The sequence below is a fragment of the Mytilus trossulus genome, chromosome 13 (assembly GCF_036588685.1).
Source record: "Mytilus trossulus isolate FHL-02 chromosome 13, PNRI_Mtr1.1.1.hap1, whole genome shotgun sequence".
Classification (NCBI taxonomy): domain Eukaryota; kingdom Metazoa; phylum Mollusca; class Bivalvia; order Mytilida; family Mytilidae; genus Mytilus; species Mytilus trossulus.
This window is the reverse complement of record NC_086385.1, coordinates 50,724,734-50,734,968: the sequence shown is the minus strand read 5'-3', so window position 1 is coordinate 50,734,968 and position 10,235 is coordinate 50,724,734.

Here is a 10,235-nt window from a genome sequence, read left to right as displayed (position 1 = left end):
TAAAGGTTAACAAAGCTTACCAATAAGTCACTACTGTTTGCAAATAATCACGATGAGATAGTATATTTTCACGTTGGCAATGACCTGTATACATAAAGGTATCAGTATTATTCCGCTGTTCAAAAGTCGATGAATCGGTTCAAAGAAAACAAATCCGGATTACAAACTTAAATTGAGGGAACACATCAACTATGATTCGGGAACAAATTAACAACAGAACACAGAAATATAAAAAAAAACCCACAATGCAACATATATAGAAACGAACTATTACATAACGACTATAATATTCAAAAACACTTTTTTGACTTAATGTTGGCATCGTATCTAAAATAGCCGACACAATACCAATAGCAGCAAATACTATCTAACTAACGTTAGTGAACCCTGGCATCACTGTCAAAATAAAAGAAACGCTAACACGAAACCTACAGGACGCAGAACAAAGGATAATTCTGATATGCTTTATTTTCAGGTTCTTTTTTTACGTAGAACACACCGAGGGGTGTTAGGATTGATCAAATGATAAACCAACCGTATGGGGGTCCTTCTTAAGGCAACTCTGACACCCCGAGTTGTGTTCTTCTACGAAAATATAAACATTTAAATATGAATTATCTGACTTTTATACCATAAAGAAATAAAAATATAAATATTTGCAAAGTTAAGCATTCTATTTTACCGACCACACCGTTCAGGTTTCAATACGCCCTTCGGCTCATTTAGAATGTGAAATCAAACTATTTAATTAATCTAGATATAAACCTTAGATATCATTATCTATACCTATTAAAAATACTACTGTAACTGCTAAAAGTAAGACACATTTGAATTGTTACCATCCGTTAACATTTGATAAAAATTTCAAAAAAAGAACAGGGTGAGGGGCTATTTTTATTTCTATTTGTAATGAAATTTCTGTCGTGGAAAAGTGAATATTTTAAATTAATTTTTATCAGATAATCAGAATTAAATTCTTTACCATCCCACTCCCCCACCCGACCATATTGTGAGGTACGTGGATGTTATTCAATAGAATATATATTGTATTAGTTGACCATTTGATAGAGTTAAAGATAAACATAAATGTTAAACAGTTAAAAACTGTCACAAAGAACGAATATGTTAAGGTCTTTTTTCCCCCAAATGTAATGAAAGTTTTACATTAAAGTTCTTCTCACGTATTTAATAAATAAATGTCTCTGTATTATAGCAACAAATTAACAAAAATTCAAATTAATTTATTTGTTTCTAAAATTAAATTGCGGGGAGAGACGATTATTTTACATCTTTAAAAACTGTAAAAAATAAATTTCCCAATTTGCAACAAAAGAGACGAATATTATTTTGAAGTAATTAAAAGTTTGCTTTTTTATCAAGAAAAATAATCAGCTCACATAGGTCATTATTTTATGCATTGAAACATATTTCATTGAAACATGGTATCGTCCGGGTTGCTTCGTCGAAAAAATGTCATAGAGAAAATAACTCTATATATAAATATCTTTTAGCATATGAATCGAATTTTAACGTTACGCTTTGGAGTAGGGCACTTTCAGTAAATTAATAAAAAACTTGTATCCTTATATCTCGAAAATGGTAGATTTAGGTAACAAAAATCCAATAAAACTCTTAACATAGTTATGCATTATTTTCCATTATAAAAAATTACAGAGCAATGCGTATTAAAAATTGTCGTTGATCAACAGATTGAAAAGAATGTAGATGCTTGGAAACAAAAATACTATTAGCTCCTGTAACACTATATATAGCTATCGAGATGCACAAGTTAAAATATGATACGTCAAAATAATGGCTATTTTAGATAATGATTTGTTAACGACTTGTGTCCATTTTGACATTTGTTTGCTCTACATCTAGTATGGTGTATAATGCAAATAAAATAAACTGTAATAAACGAAAGAATGTGTCTGCTTGTCCCAATTAAAATATATCAGTTTTTCTTTGGAAAATACAAATATGACAGAAGAAAATAAACTTTAAACTCGAACAACTTTTAAAACACTGTAATGGATGACAGTTAACAGAAAAAGTTTATTAAAACATTTAATACTGATTTGATAATTTTAGCAAACATATCATGTCCTGAGACGGTAGCCTTCTTTAATGGTTCAAAGTACATATTCAAATGTAACGTGGCAGATTGGTTTAGTTCTGAGGTATGGAATATATTATTTTGATTTACAAGTTGATTTTTTTGGAACAAAATTATGCTTTTTCTATATTATAACTGGTTTGGTTTTACTCTTTATCAGAGGTATATGCACAATACTGTCTTTCTGGCATAACAGTAATGAAAAAAATACTTTAGCTGTAAATGGCAAGACCTAACTGAATTTTTGATCCCGAAATGCACTTTGGTTTCGTACCTAATTTTCGATTCATTAACGAGTGTTTTTTGACATATGCTCGTCATGTTTAAACAATGATAAACATGTTTGATGAATCTTTTAACTGATTTTCATTCTTGTAGACTAACTGCTATTTCCGTGGTGGAAATTTAATTTCTATTGAAACTGGTGACGAATACGCTTTTGTAGTAGAAGTTGTTGCATTGATGTTGAAACACATACAGAGAATAATTTATCGTAGGAAAAATTGCAATTAATTCAAGTTTCTCGATTTATTTCCCATCAATTAATAAGGTTCCACAGATAACCGAGAAATCAACCGATTTTCACAATATAACGTTCTATACATATTTAAAAAAAAACTAAGACTATTATTCTATATGGTTATATGGGCGCCGATCGTGCGCGCATTTGTATATTCGAACAATGTGAAATGGAGTTAATGGCTCACAACAATAGATCATACGTGGGAAAACTGAAAACGTTTTTAATTAAAGTGTTCAAAGCACATGTGTAAAGATATGATGTTTATCTTTTAAAACGGTATAAAATAACACAGATGTAACACTCAAATTTGGTAATGGTATATGTATGTTATAACCATGAAATCAATAGACAAAATTAAGTTATCTTTTCATATGTTTACTTATGTACTGTTATAAATTTTGATGAAAAGTGTAAATGTTTTACGGTCTGTTAAGGGTAGTATTAACATGTCGATTTTTTGTAAGATATTTGAATTTTTCAATTTGTACTTAAGTTGCTTTCATATTGAATATATACCTAACACATTTGATTCATTATGACATGTATAGCATTTAACGAACCCCGACTTTAATGATAGTATTTGACTCTGTCTTTTAAGGTCTATTTAAAATATAGATATCAACTAAGAAAGTTAGGGTTTGAAACAAATCTTTAAATTTAATTTGATTTAATGCAGACATTTATTGAGTTTCTTTACAACCACTGGGTCGATGATATTACTACTGGAGTTTTTATTACCGAGAGTATCACCAGCTCAGTAGTCAGCACTTCCGTGTGAATATGGTATATTATTGATATGGTAAACGTGTTTAACTCCGTAATATTCTATACGTGCCTGTCCCAAGTTATGACCTTATAGTTCAGTGGTAGTTATATGTGATTTTCGTAAATTGTTTTGTTATAATAGTTATCAAAGGTACCAGGATTATAATTTACTACGCCAGACGCGCGTTTCGTCTACATAAGACTCATCAGTGACGCTCATATCAAAATATTTATAAAGCCAAACAAGTACAAAGTTGAAGAGCATTGAGGATCCAAAATTTTAAAAAGTTATGCCAAATACGGCTCAGGTAATCTATGCCTGGGATAAGAAAATCCTTAGTATTTTTGAAAAATTAAAAATTTTGTAAACAGGAAATTTATAAAAATGACCACATTATTGATATTCTAGGCACATTATTGATAAACTAGGCCATTTATTTGTATCATGCAATTGATTTGTTTCATATTTTTCATTTCGAGTCACTTTATTACCTACATGTACTATACGGTATTGTGGTTTTCTCATTGTTGAAGTTCAATACGGTTGCCTATAATTGCTAACATCAACTTCATTTGAACCTTTGTAGATAGTTGTCTTATTGCAATCATTCTATATCTCCTTATGAAGGTGTACAGAGTTACAAAAGGTACCAGGATTATATTTTAATACGGCAGACGCGCGTTTTGTCTGCATCAAATTCATCAGTATCGCTCAGATTAAAATAGGTATACGTACACCAGCAGTGACATCGACCCAGTGGTGTAAATAGTTATCAAAGGTACCAGGATTCTAATTTAATACGTTAGACGCTCGTGTTGTCTACATTCGAATCATCAGTGACGTTCAGATCAAAATAGTTATAACGCCAAACAAGTTAAAAAGTTGAAGAGAATTGAGGATCCAAATTCAAAAAAGATGTGCCGAATACAGCTAAGGTAATTTATTCCTGGGATAAAAAAAATCCTTAGTTTTTCGAAAAATTCAAAGTTTTGTAACAGGAAATTTATAAAAATCCCCATATAATTGATATTCATTTCAACACCGAGGAACTGACTACTAGGCTGGTGATATATGAGTATGTCTTTGCATTCATAACACATGCTATTAGATTCTTGATGACATTATTTTGTTATTGTTTTTTTAAAACTTTAATTTTCAGTCCTTTTTTATTTTGCATTTCAAGAGAACAATCTTACTTATTATGTTTATATCATTATTTTAAGCATATTTTTGGATTGGAGGACCACTTAACTACAGTGACTGGTACCAAGGATCAACACAGCCACCAGATATGCCAAATATGCCAGTCACAGGCTGTACTTTGCTGAATCTGTTGTCTTCTCCAACATGGAATTACCACCCTTGTAGTGCACTATCAAGGTCAGTTTGTGAAATTCGGTAAGTAGAATTGAACCCTCATTTACTTTGGTTGTAAAAGGAAAATTAAATTATGGAAATCGTAGGATACAACTATTTCCTTCAGACAATAAAAGGGAAAAGGGAAATAAGAAAATTTCAATTGTTAGACCAAGTCAGGAATATAAAATGACAGTTGTTCATTCGTGTGATGTGTTTTATCCTTTGATTTTGTCATTTGATTAGGGACTTTCCGTTTTCCTCGGAGTTCAATATATTGTTATTTTACTTGTTTGTGTAAAGTATCGAATGGTGAAATCATATAGTAGAGTAAATAAACTCATCATAGATACCAGGATTGAAATTTTGTATTTGCGCCTAGTTTGCTTTGTCTGTATGACATTTGTGTTAGTTTGTTTTTATAATGGGATTGTTAGACAATGTTGACTGCTTTACCATTATTTTTGAAAGTTGTTCCTGTTGTGTCTGTTTGTTTATGGTGGAATTTCGAGCATCTGAGTGAGAGGTTTGCTAGCTATAACCAGGTTTAATTGACTTTTTTTTACATAAGAACATGCAAATACCGAGTCAGGAATACGGCAGTTGTTATCTTTTCGTTTTTTTGTGTTCGAGTTTTTGATATTGCCATTTGATGAGGGACTTCCTGATTTGAAATATCCTCCGAGTTGAGTATTTTTCGGATTTTATTTTTTTACCCTGTTGATAGATATTTTAGCACTCTCTTTGCACCTTCATTTAGCATGTTAACCACTAACCACAAAATATAAAGAAGAATTAGTTTGATTGCCAATGAGACAACCCTCCACAAGAGACCAACAGATATATAAAAACAACTATAGGTCACTGTATGGTCTTCAACAATAAGCGAATCATATACCGCTCAGTTAGCTATAACAGGCTAAGAAATGTCAAATGTAAAACAATTCAAATGAGAAACTTAAATTCCTAATAAATGTACAACAAATAAACGAAAAACAAATATGTAACACATACACAAACGATAACCACTGAATTACAGGCTCCTAACATGGGACATGCACATTCGAACAGAGTGAGGCGGTGTTAAACATGTAGGCGGGATCAAAACGACCCTTTATTGATCAATTTATTTATTCATCTCTATCTATATATGTTACAGTAAATAGGTGAAATAAGGAATAACATTTCATTACTAAAATTTCGAAATTACATGTAATTCCTGATGCACTCACTGATTTTCTAGTTAATATTGCCATAACTTTTGATCAGTTGTTCATATTACAACATTGAATTAACAGTTAGTAAATAGGTGTAAAAAATCATTTTAAAATTAGTAAATACAAGTAATTCCAAAAACGGACCAGTAATTACCAGTAATTACTAATTTTAAAATGTAAAGCCCTAAAAATCCCTACCCCTGTACTTTCATATTCAATATATTGAATTCGGTCTTTTATTTTTAAACAAAAATATCAAGTTAGTAAATAACTGTAAAAATGTAAAAAAAATCAGTGAATACCAGTTATCACTGAAACAGTTAGTAAATACATGTAATTACTAAATTGGCTAGTAAAAAATACAGGTTTTTACTAAAATGTTGAGTAATTACGTGTAATTCCTAATTAACTGTAACATATACATGATATAGTATAAATATTATTATTAGTATTGTTATAATAATCTATTTTGTTCAACATTTTTAAGATAATCGTATAATAATAGCTATATCTTAGTTTTTTTTTATTTGATATTTTAAAAGACAAACGGTGTATTATATTGAAGAATAAATATCATACGTATTTTACCATTTAAAGCAAGTAATTGGTTAAAAACAACTGCCTTGAAACAAATAATTATTTCATATCTGGTTTTTATTATTCTCCCTTTTGTAGATTGACATAATATATATCTATCAGTTTGAGAGAGCCATATGCATTATCTGAGGACGACATGCTATTTGCCGATTTGGAAGCTAGATCTGAACTATATGAGGACGATATGTTATTTGCATTTCTAATAAAATATTGAGAGACTAAATACGAAGTGTTCTTTGTTTCATAGTTCCAGATGTCATTTATAAAATATTTTCTATTGAGAATAGAATAGTCAGGGATAAATAAGAGACATAGATAATCTTAATTTTTGATCTGTTTAATCACGTGGCAATTATACAGAAATAAGTAATTGTTCCTAAGTTGTGCTGTTTCACCATTGCCCCATGGTACCCACAAAAATGTTTAAAACAACTTCTTAGATATGTTCAGGAACCAAGTCATGAACTTTTTAAATCAGTTGTTGCCATTTTTTGCTTCATATTAAATTAGTACCTCTTTCGTTATTTTGAAAATCTGCCAGGTCGTTATTTTTCTTGCTTGAATTGTTATACATTAGTTATTTCGAACCTATAGTAAACTTCTAGTCAATATATTCTCTTGTGTCATGTGTGTAGTCATATCTCATTGCCAATTATTCCACACCTTCTCGTTTTATATTTCTCATGTCAGTACCTAAATTAGACTTCTGAAATGATTATACATTCTGGAACTCAAACCTCAGCAGCAGGGGTATCGACCAATTACTCATCAATGAAAATAACACCTTTATCATAATAATATCCCGTTCCGTAGGGTGTTTCTACATTAACCTCCATCAGCAACTTTTTAATCATAACTTTAATTAAGTAGGGATGTTTATATGTATCTTTATGAAAGAAACTATAAAACCAATAAAGACATACAAAGATGCCTATTATGTCGAACCATATATGTTTATATCGGGATATGTCTGGTTGACCATGTTACCGTACTAGATCTGAATTTTTTGAAGCACAGTTTTTTGTCTTATATTTTTCTGCAATTCAGAATGTCTGTGAAATGGACTTTGTTTTTTTGATATGGCAATTTTTTAAAAAGATGCAGACGAATAAGAGATAACTATAGACAAATTGTTTGACCTAAATTCAAAACTGATTGACTTAAACGGGATCTGCTTACCTTTCCAGAGCACATTTAAATACTTTCAGTTTCTATTGGGGTGGTTGTGGCTCAGCCTTTAGTTTTCTATGTGGAGTCGTGTGTCCTATTGTTTGTCTATCATTTTGTTTTTTCTATGACGTTGTGTATTTTTGCTCGAAGAGGTGAAATTTCCCTCTAGTATTTTTCACGCCTTATTTACAATAGTTGTGATATGAATAGTATTTTAAGAATTCCCATTTATTTCGATAGTGCAAGCGTCACATGATGCTCATTAATTGTAATTCATCTATGAAGCATACTCTAATTTTCTTCGTCAAAAAATTCCTCAGTGACGCTCGAATAAAAACATGTTTAAAATGCCAAATAAAGTACGAAGTTGAAGAGCATTGAGGACCAACAATTCTTAAAAGTTTTGTCAAATATAGCTAAGGTAATATATTCCTGAGGCAGAAAAGCCTTAGTTTTTCAAAAAAGCCAAAGTTTTGTTAACAGTTAATTTCTTATAATGAACACATCAATGATTACTCAAGTCAGCACAGAAGAGCTGACTACTAGGTTGGTGCTACCCTTGGGGAAATAAATCTCCACCAGCAGTGACATCGACCCAATGGTTGTAAATAAGCTCATCATAGATACCAGGTCTAAAATTTTACACTTACGCCAGACGCGGGTTTCGTCTACAAAAGACTCATCAGTTACGCTCGAATCAAAATATGTTTAAAACGCCAAATAAAGTACGAAGTTGAAAAGCATTGAGGACCAAAAATTCCAAAAAGATTTGCCAAATACAGCTTGTGTAATCTATTCCTGAGGTAGAAAAGCGGTAGTTATTCAAAACTAAAAAGTTTTGTAACAGTTAATAATAATTAAAGAAACGCTTTCGTGCAAGAAATAATGTTAATTGTGTTATAGATAATCATATTTAGGTTTTGAAATCGTATAACACATCCGAGTGTTTCACGATTTATATAATTACAAATAGACCGTATTGGTGTCTTCCTTTTGGACCACCCTGCACCTAATTGTGTGTTTTACCACAAGATAAACCTGACCATATGCATTATCTAGATCATATACCGTCGACAAAATTAGAAGGATTCCTAGTTCTGTATATCACATCAAAGTTTGATATGGGTTAAGGTTTTAATACACCCTTTGATCGTTAAGAATGTGAAAAAAAAACCATAGAAACAAATTTGGAAATAAACTCAAGAAATCATTGTTCAAAAATAATACTGAAATTTCGTGATGAATGCACACGCGAACTTTAACAGTATATTAAAAATATGGAATTGCAAATCACGTTGGAAGTAATGGATCATATTTTTCAAAAGGCTGTTGTTATAATAATATAATTCATTTCATTTTCGTAATTTTTGTTGTTATTAAAAGAATAGGCCGATGTGGTAATGGATCATTGATAATGATCATGGATATGAGCAAATTATAGACAATCGTTTGAACACGAACAATGATAAAATCCATACCAAATGGTCGATTTAAAGGGCTGAGAAATGATTTTTTTTTCAAATGAGAAAACTTATGGTTTAATTCTTAACAAACAAATATATAAAAATGAAGTATGACAGACATGAACAACCGACAATCACTGAACTTCATGCTTCTGAATTCGGGATAAAACTTAATATGTTTGTGAGTGCCTAACCTTCTACTTTGGACTTTTGTGTAGCAGTGAAAACAAGCCATAAAAATCATTTCAAAAAGGTTTAATTCAAATTGATACAAAGCAGAAGACACTAAACAAATGCAAAGATCGGATATGGTAGGATATCCATCCATTCTTCATTCGTTTAACTTTTTTCTGGTCGAGTCAAATTGTTGTGCACTATTTCGATTGCCTAAACGACCGCTGTGTTTTCTGTTTCAGTTTGCTAGGTTGTTTTGCTAGATGAGTTCAAAATATGAGTATGAGTTGTCTTCCTTTGTTTATGATTTGTACATTTGTAGTTCAACCTATTTTTATCAACATTCAGGGAAAACAGTACTATTACATTTCCCTAGCATCATATTGGCCTTTCGTGTACCCAAGGCAGGTGAAGGGAGTCAAATAAGTAGCGCTGTGATTGGATGTAAATTTACATTATTTTTTTTATTTATCTAAGAATAACCGCAGTGTGTGTATTTACACTATACATTTTGAAACCTATTAAAAAGACCTCCACAATTTCATAAATAATGTGTAAAATGACAGTGGGCATGGATAACATAAACAAGCTCCGTTGGAAGTTGGTCATGATAATATTTGGCTTCAATTTTTAAAACAGAATAATAAAGTACTGACACCACTCATAACTATTTTATCCAGGTTTTTATCATAAAACGTGGTAAATTTAGAAAATGATAGTAATGTCGCCTATGTCAGAATAAATAGTACCATTTTCCTTTACTACCATGATGATATTTCAAATAAACATCATGTTGTAACATACATATTAACGTATATATCATAACATCAATAATTTCCATGACATTGACTAG